The sequence below is a fragment of the Mesoplodon mirus genome, assembly GCF_964341445.2.
Source record: "Mesoplodon mirus genome assembly, chromosome: X".
NCBI lineage: Eukaryota > Metazoa > Chordata > Mammalia > Artiodactyla > Ziphiidae > Mesoplodon > Mesoplodon mirus.
The window spans coordinates 18,988,515-19,000,640 of record NC_138981.1 but is presented as its reverse complement, the minus strand read 5'-3'; positions in this window follow the sequence as shown (position 1 = coordinate 19,000,640).

Genomic DNA, 12,126 nt, shown 5'->3' with positions numbered 1-12,126 from the left:
TTGGAGAAGGGGAGGCCAAAGAAGGTGGGGAAAGAGCCAGGCAAGGATGAGGTCTCAGGTAAAGTCCAGAGCATAAATTGCACCACACATTGTCACTCCTCGAGACTAAAGGGCCACCTTTCGTACCTCAATATCACACTCTGGGCCTTGAGGTCAGGGGCAGGGGGCTGTAACCTCTCAGGCCATGGGGCTCCTGTTTGGCCAAAGGCAAGTCTCCAGAGACGGAGATGGGGCCAGCTGGGAGCAGCCAGCAACCAATATTCCTGGCAACTGGCAGGTAGGTGCACAGCCTGGGAAGGGGGTGGAGGTGGGGCACCAGCAGCATCCCCTGCACTGGGGATTCTCCACCTTCAGTGTTCATCAGAGTCCCATGGAGAGCTTCTCAAAACAAATGACTGGGTCCCAGCCCCAGAGTTTCTGATTCAGTAAGAGCAGGAAATTTCTAGCAAGTTCCCAGGTGATGCTTTGCTGCTGGTCCAGAAACCACATTTTGAGAACCACTGCCCTACAATATCTTTGCCTCTTGCCTCTCCTTTTCCTATATAGCCAATCTCAGGACCCTCTTATCTCCCTTTGAATCTTCTCCAAGGTACTTCCTCTCCATGCTCATGGCTGACATTCCAGGGCAGCTTCTTATTTTATCAAGACCTAGATTAAGGGTAATTATTACATAGACAAAAAAGGGCGGGACCTATTGCGAATTACCTTTATTGGCTACCCTGATTAAAACCACAAGGTAATTACCTCACTTTAATTGTCTGCAAGTGCCACAGGGAGGGCTTGACGTGCGTTCAAACAGCAGAAGCACTGCTGCAGTTCCTTGCCCGCAATCCGTGTGCTAACTATTCTTTTCTAGAAAAACGTATACAGATCATCAAGTTCAATAGTTTTCGTGGGGTGGTGGCACTGTGTGCAAAGGAACAGCTCTCAGAACTGGGTGGGGGTAGGTCACTGATCTCCGAACCTTACATTTTAGAGATAAGGAACCTGAGGCCCCGCTCGCAGGCATGTGCCTTAGAGTGACACACAACCCCTTGTCCTGGGAGCATCCCAGCCTGGGATCCAGGATGCGGACCCCAGGTTTGGGCCTGTCACAGCCCAAGAACTTCAGCAGCAGTTAGTTCACCAACTCTGGCTCCACCTCCTGCTTTCCAGGCTCCTCATCCCCAAGAAACAATGAAGCTAACGCTTACTGAGGCGCTAGTGTGTTTGAGACAATGTACCGGGGTTATCATGTGTACCACCTATTTATCTCCCTTACACATCTCACCAAGACCAACGACAGGACTAGGGCGAGGCAAGAGGAATACCTAATCCCAACCCTGACCAGGACCGCCACCTTCAGGGTGGGAACAGCCACCCTCTGGGGATGCCCTGATCCTGGCATCCCTGACAGAGTCAAATCATCTCAAGTGACATTGTATTTGGGATTATGGCAGAACAGTGCACCCTGGGAAGTGATGCTGTTGTACAGTATTAGTCAATGAGAAGTTACCCTGAGGTTCTAAGAATCATGAACTCCTTTGTAAAAAGGAGACTGGTGGCAGCCACCCAGAAAAGCCAACTGTAGCCTCATTTTCATGTCATCAGCCGTGTCCTTAAAGGTCATTTGGGAGTGGAGGCTTCTTTTGACATGTGATGTCTCTTCCAAAAGGAAATGATGTCTCTTTACAATGGGAAGGTTTCTCATGCCTTTGATGGAGTGGCTTCCTCCAGGCAGTTCCTCTGTCTAGGACTGTGCCATCTAGTATGGTAGCCATTAGCCACATGTGGCTATTTCAGATTAAATTTAAATGAATTGAACAGTAAAATTAAAAATTCCATTTTCAATTCCACCAGCCACATTTCAAGCACTCAATAGCCGCTTGTGCCTAGTGGCTGCAGTATTTGACAGCACAGATATAAACATTTCTATCACTGCAGAAAGTTCTGTTGGACAGTGCTGGTATAGTGGCTTTCTCTATCCTTGATTTATTCAAAATCTTATTTCTCAAAGTCACCTAGAAAGAAAAAAATCATTTCATCCTTAATTATACAGAATTTGATTTTGCCTTTAGTGTCATCCTTTAGTTACTCTGTGACTTTTAACGGCCTGAGTTCACTTTAAAAATAAGTTCAGGGCTTCCCTGGTGGCAGAGTGGTTGAGAGCCCGCCTGCCGGTGCGGGGGAAACGGGTTCGTGCCCAGGTCCAGGAAGATCCCACATGCCGCGGAGCAGCTGGGCCCGGGAGCCATGGCCGCTGAGTCTGCGCGTCCGGAGCCTGTGCTCCGCAACGGGAGAGGCCACAACAGTGAGAGGCCCACGTACAGCAAAAAAAAAATAAAAATAAATAAAAATAAAAATAAGTTCATCTGTGTCGGCCGTTCTCAAAGTAGAGCCCAGAGATCCCTGAAGGTCCCCAAGACCCTTTCAGGGGGTCTGCGAGGTCAAAACTATTTTCATAGTAATACTAAGACATTATCTTTTTCATTTTCATTCCTTTCAAATGTAGAGTGGAGTTTTCCAAAAGCTACAAGATGTGTGATATCACAGAAGCAGATAAGATAATCCATGAATCTTCTATTAAGCCAGACATTAAAAGATTTGCAAAAATGTGAAAACAGTGCTACTGGGGAGGGCGATAAATTAGGAATTTGGGGTTAACATATACACACTACTATATATAAAATAGATAAACAGCAAGGACCTACTGTATAGCACAGGGAACTAAATTCAATATCTTGTAATAACCTATAATGGAAAAGAATCTGAAAAAGAATATATATATATATGTATGTATAACTGGATCACTTTGCTGTACACCTGAAACTAACACAACACTGTAAATCAACTACAAGCTAAAAAAAAGATTACATCAGAAAAAAAAACAATGCTACTTTCTCACTAAATGTCTTTTGTCTTGGAAAAGTTATTTTTTTAAATGTTATTTATGTTAACATGTAATGGCTTATTAATGTTATCTTAAATGATAATTTTAAATATCTGTTTTAGTATCTTATATGGTAAATATTGATATTTATAACACATGTAAACAGTAGCTCTTTGGGGGCTTCAATTATTATTTTTTTTAACATCTTTATTGTAGTATAATTGCTTTACAATGGTGTGTTAGTTTCTGCTTTATAACAAAGTGAATCAGTTATACATATACGTATATCCCGATATCTCTTCCCTCTTGCATCTCCCTCCCTCCCACCCTCCCTATCCCACCCCTCTAGGTGGTCACAGAGCACCGAGCTGATCTCCCTGTGCTATGCCGCTGCTTCCCACTAGCTATCTGTTTTACGTTTGGTAGTGTATATATGCATGACTCTTTTTGAATTATGGTTTTCTCAGGGTATATATGCCCAGTAGTGGGATTGCTGGGTCATATGGTAGTTCTATTTGTAGTTTTTTAAGGAACCTCCATACTGTTCTCCATAGTCGCTGTATCAATTTACATTCTGGGGGCTTCCATTATTTTTTTTTTATTTTTATAAATTTATTTTATTTATTTATTTATTTTTGGCTGCATTGGGTCTTCCTTGCTGCACACGGGCTTTCTCTAGCTGCGTCGAACGGGGGCTGCTCTTCATTGAGGTGCGCGGGCTTCTTCTTGCGGTGGCTTCTCTTGTTGCGGAGCACGGGCTCTTGGCGCGTGGGCTTCAGTAGTTGCAGCACACAGACTCAGTAGTTGTGGCTCACGGGCTCTAGAGCACAGGCTCAGTAGTTGTGGCACACAGGGCTTAGCTGCTCCGCGGCATGTGGGATCTTCCCAGACCAGGGATCAAACTCGTGTCCCCTGCACTGGCAGGCAGATTCTTTTTTTTTTTTTTTTTTTTGCGGTATGCGGGCCTCTCACTGTTGTGGCCTCTCCCGTTGCGGGGCACAGGCTCCGGACGCGCAGGCCCAGCGGCCATGGCTCACGGGCCCAGCCGCTCCGCGGCACATGGGATCCTCCCAGACCGGGGCACGAACCCGTATCCCCTGCATCGGCAGGCGGACTCTCAACCACTGCGCCACCAGGGAGGCCCATGGCAGGCAGATTCTTAACCACTGCGCCACCAGGGAAGCCCCCATTATTTTTAAGAGTGCTTTTACACTAGACTAGAGACAAAAAAGTTTGAGCACTGCCAAACTATGTTATTAGTGATATCATTGCTCATTTTTGTTTTCGTTCTGGTTTTTGATATATACCCATCACTAGATAAGAAAGACTGGTCCCATCCCAGATTCTCCCATTATTCCCCACTTGTTTGCCTCAGCATTAAGGAGGAAATCATCTCCAGTCCCTTGTAGAATGAAACTGATGTGAATAGGAGAACAAGGGCTCTGTTGTCTCACTTGTAGTTTAGCAAAATGAACATCTTTCCAGGAAGTGGAGCAGCAGGCGATGAGAATGCGCTGCAGAAATGTCCTTCCCACCCCCTAGCCCTTTTCCCTCCCAACCCGCCCCTGCCCTCTTGACCTAAGAGAGGAGCTGGAGAAAAGTCCAGAGCTTGAGAAAAGAGAAAGCCAAACTCAAAGAATGCAATGCCCAGGGAACACTGGGCTGAACAAGGTTGGCATTCGAATCAGTGGCTGCTAATAAGGTTGGTATTAAACTATTAAGAAATAAACTAAGGAGTGGGGAAATATGCACTTCTGTATTTTAGAAGTCGATTCTTTTTTTAAGAAATTCTAAAGAAGTGTCTTTCACATTGTTTAAGCTTTGTGAGAATCTTTTTTTTTTTTTGCTAAAGTGTCAGAAACATACAGGAGGAAGCCATGTGTAAATACATCTAAACTGCTCTGTCCCTGTGAGCGAAGGGAGTCAGGAACGGAGGATTGGAAGGGCTCCTTAAACAGATGAAGGGATATTCAACACTCACTTTCTTTGGGGAAATAATCAAGTCTCTTAACTATAGACTCACCAATGCTTCCTACCTGTATGAAATGATTATAAATTTTAATGATAATGTAAATTGGTACAGCCACTATGGAGAACAGTATGGAGGTTCCTCAAAAAACTAAAAATAGAACTACCATACGACCCAGCAATCCAACTCCTGGGCATATACCCTGAGAAAACCATAATTCAAAAAGAGTCATGGAGCACAATGTTCATTGCAGCTCTATTTACAATAGCCAGGACATGGTAGCAACCTAAGTGTCCATCGACAGACGAATGGATAAAGAAGGTGTGGCACATATATACAATGGACTATTACTCAGCCATAAAAAGAAACGAAATTGAGATATTTGTAATGAGGTGGATAGACCTAGAGTCTGTCATACAGAGTGAAGTAAGTCAGAAAGAGAAAGACAAATACCGTATGCTAACACATATATATGGAATCTAAGAAAAAAAAAGTCATGAAGAACCTAGGGGTAAGATGGGAATAAAGACACAGCCCTACTAGAGAATGGACTTGAGGATATGGGGAGGGGGAAGGGTAAGCTGGGACAAAGTGAGAGAGTGGCATGGACATATATACACGACCAAATGTAAAATAGATAGCTAGTGGGAAGCAGCCGCATAGCACAGGGAGACCAGCTCGGTGCTTTGTGACCACCTAGAGGGGTGGGATAGGGAGGGTGGGAGGGAGGGAGACGCAAGAGGGAGGGGATATGGGGATATCTGTATATGTATAGCTGATTCACTTTGTTATACAGCAGAAACTAACGTACCATTGTAAAGCAATTATACTCCGGTAAAGATGTTAAAAAGAAAAAAGTATCTGAACAAATAATAAAACTGAAGAGCATAGCAAAGTTACAAATATTAATGACATAGAAAAGAGAAACCTAGAGCCTGGACCCTAAGATGCTGATCTGAGGGAAGTTATCAAGATGTTGGATAAGGTTATATTCCTTTCTGCTTGTTTTTCTCTTTCAAGTGGGAATAAGCGAAGGAACAAAGGCAGCGGGGAGGTGGGAGGGATATTCTCCTAGTAAACAAGGCTCTCTGAAGGCCTCTGCTGTGCCTCCTCCTCTTTGCTCCCCTCACCCACTCTCACCCCCTCAAATGATAACAACAGTAACAAAAGTAGCTCCCGTGTATTGAGACCTTGAAGGTACCAGGTACTGCTCTGAACACTTTCCAGGTAGCAACTCGTTTAGTCCTACAAGCCTATGAGGTGGGTACTCTTGCCAAGCCTCACTTTACAGATGAGACACCTGAGGCACACAAAGGTACAGTAATTGTCCAAAGGTTTTGCGCCTCTGAGCCTAAGAGTTCTAAGAGGGAAAAAAAAGCATCGGTTTTGGTGGAGCGGATAATGGTTTCAGTTTACGATAAGAGAAATGTGCCATTTAAACCCAAGACTTTGTCCTCCTTTGAATATTACTCTTTAACATACTTTAAAAAATAATTATTGGAAAATCATTTCATGTTTATACTATTTATTTTTTTAGATAGATTTATTTATTTATGGCTGCATCGGGCCTTCATTGCCGCATGCGGGCTTTCTCTAGTTGCGGCGAGCGGGGTCTACTCTTCGTTGCGGTGCGCAGGCTTCTCATTGCGGTGGCTTCTCTTGTTGCGGAGCACAGGCTCTAGGCACACGGGCCTCAGTAGTTGTGGCTCGCAGGCTTTAGAGCGCAGGCTCAGTAGTTGTGGCACACGGGCTTGGTTGCTCCACGGCATGTGGGATCTTCCCGGACCAGGACTCGGACCCGTGTCCCCTGCATTGGCAGGCAGATTCTCAACCACTGCACCAACAGGGAAGTCCCTGTTTAATGTTTTAATAGAAAAGACCTACATAAAGAGGAAAGAGAATGATATTTGTATTTCTCTTTACTGTCCACATTTAAGAAGAGCCTAATTGCTGATACTCAGCTGCTGCTTCTGTAAAATGGGGATAAAATACCAACTTCTTAAGATTGCTAGAAGGATTTGATAACGAATGTGCAAACAGTGCCTCATGCCTCCTGGTACGCAGTAGGTGATGAATAAGTGGCAGCTGTAATAATGGTTCCTTCACCCTCTGTCCCCATTTCTATGCTTTACTTTCTCCTCTGTGTTGATTCCATTCCAAGGCAGACAAGCTCACGTCTTGTAGTGGCAGGATGGCTGCCAGCAGGTTCAAGTATTATATATACCCCCTCCCCCCAGCAACTTCATCAGGAAAACAAGGGATGCGACCAAAGTGCCAGGGACTGTGAAGGGTCTGAGATTTTACCCTCTTTGCAAACTAACAATTTATCCTGCCACAGTTTCATGGATGCTGGGAGAAGACACAAGACTCCTAGGTCAGAGATGAGGGATAGTTTATTACTCACAGCAATAGCAGTAACTAGAGTATCAGCATTTTTTGTGTTTGTTCCCCAGACCCAATTCCCACAGGGCAATACAAAGAAGGGCCAGTGGCACCTGTACACAGGGGATTGTATTATAGGAGGGGAGCCTTGAGCTTGATGAACCTGAATCTTTTATAACTGTCTGGAGAGAACTATTATCTGTACTATGCAGGACAGGAAGCCTGCCTGTCCTTTGCTCTGGAGGAAGACAGTGTCTTAATCTTTCAAGATTGTTGGCTACATAAACCTCCTGGAAAAGGTAGTCTGGAACAAAGGCCATTCAGTGCCTCACTCACAACATGTGCAAAAATGTGAGAGACCTGTGGAGAGTTGTCTCCCAAAAGAGAATTCCAGAATTGAGTTTCATTGGTTTGCCTTGGGTCATATCCTCATTGCTGAACCGGTCACTTCAGTCACGGGGAAGGACTGCATCGACTGGCCAGGCCTGAGCCATATCGCAGAACTGGGGAGAGGGCTTGGCCCCAAAGCAAAAAACATAATGGTAGCTCCACACCTTCCATTTCCAAATGTGACAGGTGGTGGCAACGATCACTCTATGGCTCCAAATCTGTGAAAATGCCTCTTGACTCATATAGAAATTTTCTATTTTGGCACCAGCACCACAATATTGTAGCACGTTACTGATGTCCATCAACTATAACTAAATGTAGTACAGTAGTTATGTCAAAAGAAAGTCAAGTTAAAACCAAATACTATGAGGTGACACGTTGAGGGCAGTACTTAATTTCTCAAGACAGTCTTCCTAAGAAAATGTGAAATAGTTTGATAAAAGTTACACTGATAAATGGCTGGCTTTATGTTTTAGCTCATCAAATTATTCTTTTGCAACTTAATTGTTTACATGAGTTCTCTCTTTGAAAGTCCCAGTGTAGTAATGAGAGTCACTATGTTGCTCACCGGAATACCCAGGTCTATTTGTTTAATACTCTCTTTGAATTTGCCAAGGTAAGCATCAAACAAAGCCTGGATGGCCATATGTCTGACAAGAATGTTATGAATGGGGTAGGAGGCTATGATAGATGTGTTTCCCAAACTGCATGGAACCTTTGATTATCTCATTATGTCAACATGTTTTTGTAAAAAGAAAAAAAAAAACAAAAAAATTCCATGACCAAATTTAAGAAGCATGCAACAAAGGTGAACAGGTTTCTCTATTGCAGGATTTCTCAGTGCCTTTAAAGTAGTAACATGCACTATGAATCTCCACAAGAGAGATAGAGAATGCAGAATTACCCATACTTCTTTGACCTCAGAACAAGTTTTTTTCACAGAAAACCTAATAATAATTCAGTGAAACACTGTAAAAGATGAACATTAACACTCCTTACCAAATCAGAGATTTTATAATTGTTACTTTATCCTCCACTGAAGACCCGATAGAAATGTGACCAGCGATTTTTACATTTTGATATAATTAAGTGACAGTGTCAACAAGGCTAAAATTTCCCCAGTAGATTATGCAATTTTTCAACAAATTACTGAACTTTTAGTTCAGCTCCAAGTTCTTTTACTGTAACAGAGCATTTGGGGTTTATCTAACTGTGTCAAAATTAAACATGATTATTACAGACCAAGAGAGACAAAATAAAGTCAAAACTATCTGAACACTGGCATTTTCTTCAGGCTAAAATACACTTTTTACAGAGTGTACAGCCATAAAACTAGCATTTATGTCAAGCTAGGATTAGTATTATCATATTGTAGATACACTGAGGTGCTTTTAGCGATTTTGAAAGGCAGTTTCATATTCCCAACTGTAATAGAGTGCCTGAGAAATCACACCCATCTTGCTAAAACCAGTGTAATTGTGAGAGTGAAAACAACTAAATATCTTTGACACAGCCCTTTGTGCAATTTATTTTTTGGAAGCAGTAAGTATGGCGATGGGTAAAAGATGCCTCAAGGTGGATAATGTCTTATTACACTTATTGTTTCACATTACTTGCCCATGTGAGACCGCTGCAGCAACTGCACACACTCTTCCCAGACTTGGAGTTGGGAGCTAACAAAACAAAGCAGCAGGGACAGTGGAGAATCCATTTTGATGGTGGTGGCAACAGCATTGGCAGCAGTGGTAGTCACATCCGGATTCCAGGGCAGGTGGCAGCATCCAGTGCCACTGGTGCAGTGACACAAGCTGTGACATCCAGTGTTGACTGGAAGCAAGAAGAATGTCACACTGAGGTGTGACTTTTGGTAGTTTGGGCTGCATCAGCCAAGGTCTGAGCTAGGGTCCAGCTGTCCTGAAGATACTTTGTGAGCTACCCAAAATCTTTTCATTAAACCTTTTCCCATTTAACTCATCCAGAGTTCAGTTTATTCTTCCAGAGAAAGGGAGTCTGGGAGATGGTTTTTTAGGTGGTCTCATCGAGGTGTGCTAGCCTGATGTATACATGGTAGGCATCCCTTCTTGATACCAGCCTTCTGATAAGATTTCAGCACAGCCCTGTCTTTCTTGTTTGCTTTACAAATATCACCCAGTCCTAGGAGCGCCATGATGCATCTTCATATACTGACCGTAGGAGAGAAGGCTAGAAAGGTCTTTGGGACCAAGCCTTAGAGGGCTGTGAATGTCAGGCATGGATTGTAAAGTTTCTGAGCAGAGGGATAGTATGACTATAGCTGCACTTTTATCAGCAAATTATGTATAGAATTAATTGAGAAGAGGAATCCAAAAAGGCCAGTTGGGAGGCCATCACAACAATACATGTAAAGTGTTGGAGATCTAAACCTGCGACCACTGGATTATTCTTCCCACACTCAGCTGAACAACTAGACTTTATCCTCCAAGTCTCAGCTCAGATGCCAAATCACCAAGGAAGCCATGTCTGAACACCCAGCCAGGCCAGCCTGTTCTCTCTACTGTCAGACATTTGGGTGCATTCCTCTACGTCAGCTCTCAACACATTATCTTGAAAGTATCAATTTACGTGACAGTCTCTTTCAAAAACCTTACTGTTTCTCTTTGCATTCTAAGCACCTAGAAGCTCATGGCATGGCCAGAAAGGACACACAAATCTTCCCTCCCAAATCTGATCGAATTCCAAATTTTCCCATTTTGGCAGATGGCTCCTTGGCTCAAGCAGAAAACCTGCTGAGCCATCCATGACTGACACATCTCTCTCCTTGCCACCAACCGCCTCCAGTCCCCCTCCCAGTCCAATCCATCACCAAGTCATGCCTGGTCTACATTCAAGATGTACCTGGAAATAATTCACTCTTCTCTATTTCCACTGCCACCATTATGACCCACCTGACTGTCATCTGTCACCTGGATGTTTGCAACAAACTCCTAACCTCTCCTTTTACACTCGTGCTTTATCATTTGGAACTTTAAAAATTCACAGTGTTAATGAGTATGGATCGGGATATGATAAAATGCACATACTTCAGATGTCTAATTTGGTAAGTTTTGTCATAATACATGTTGAATTTAATTGAATGAATGCTCTTGATCTGTTTACACTGAGGCATACCGTATTCTAAGAGTGCCTGAAAGGTGGAGGCAGCCAACGCTTAACAGAGCCCTCACTTGTGTTTTGTTTTGTTTTTTCAACTTGAAAGTAATTATTTTAATCAAGTTAAACCTTTGTGTATAGATACAGTAATGTACCCATTGTACAAGTCTACAGTGAATATTACAAGCTGAATGAATTTTCATAAACTGAACACCAGTGTAACCAATCCTTGATCAAGAAACAGAACCTTAATTGCATCCAGAAATCCTCCTCCAGCCCCTGTCTAGTTTCTACCCACTGGTCTCTCCCAAGTATAACCATTATCCTGACTTACTTTTGTACTTTATATAAATGGAATCATACAGGATGTATTGCTTTGTGTTGGTTTCTTTTATTCATCTGAATTGTTGCATGAAACTGTAGACTGCTCATCCTCATTGCTATATGGATTTCTATGAAGTAACCATATCACAGTTTATTTATCCATTGTACCGATGATGGGCATTTAGCTTGTTTCCAGTTTAGGGTTATTATAAGTGGTGCTGCTGTGAACATTCTTGTACATATTTTTTGAGGAATATTTGTACACATTTGTGTTACCTCTATATAAGAGTACAATTTCTGGGTTACAGGGTATGGATATGTTTATCTTTAGCACAGTGGTTCTCAAGAATTCACATGAATCAGATTACCAGGAGGGCTTGTTCAACCACAGATCTCTGGGACTCACCTGGAGTTTCTCATTCAGTAGGTCTGGGGTGAGGCCTGATAATTTGTACTTCTGAAAAGTTCCAGGTGATGCTGATGCTCCTGGTTCAGGGACCACACTTTGAGAACCTTTGCTTAGCAGATACTGCCAAAGAGTTTTACAAAGTATTTGTACCAACTGACCTTCTTGCCGGCAGCATACGAGAATGCCAGTTGCTCCATTTGGTATTAGCCTCCTTCTTTTAAGTTTCAGCCATACGGATTGAAAAGGAAGGGTATCTTCTTGTGGTTTTAATTTACCTTTCCCTCGCAGCTAATGAAGTTGAGCTCCTTTCCATAAGTTTATTGGCCATTTGGATACCTTTTAATGTGAAGTCTGTGTGAAAGTCTTTTGCTCATTTTTCTGTTGGGTTGTCTTTCTTCTTCTTACTGAGTTCTAGGAATTATTTATTTATTCTGGGTATCCGTTATTTGTTGGAGGTTTTTTTTTAATATATCTTTATTGGAGTATAACTGGTTTACAATGGTGTGTTAGTTTCTGCTTTATAACAAAGTGAATCAGCTATACATATACATATATCCCCATATCTCCTCCCTCTTGCATCTCCCTCTCACTCTCCCTATCCCACCCCTCTAGGTGGTCACAAAGCACCGAGCTGATCTCCCTGTGCTACGCGGC